Here is a 318-nt window from a genome sequence, read left to right as displayed (position 1 = left end):
TATATTTGTGCTACATTTCTGTGTTAGTGATGACGTGCTTCAAAGAGCTTTGCAGAATAATCCTTCATTTAATTCAGAACTGGTGACGTATTCCATGTGATTATTTCTGTCTGTTTACACATGTGTTTGTGCAGTACACTAGAGAGAAGAGGATGATTCAAATAATACACTAAACTGAAACTTCAATATGCTGCCTTAGAAAGTAAAATCTCTAAATCTTTCACTTACATTATACATCTTGTTAATGTAAATAATGTAATGTAAATAATGTAAAAGCACTGAATTTAAGGTCAACATTTTATTAAAATATCTGTTTTG

Source organism: Lepidochelys kempii, chromosome 1 (assembly GCF_965140265.1).
Source record: "Lepidochelys kempii isolate rLepKem1 chromosome 1, rLepKem1.hap2, whole genome shotgun sequence".
NCBI lineage: Eukaryota > Metazoa > Chordata > Testudines > Cheloniidae > Lepidochelys > Lepidochelys kempii.
This window is presented reverse-complemented; position numbering follows the sequence as displayed.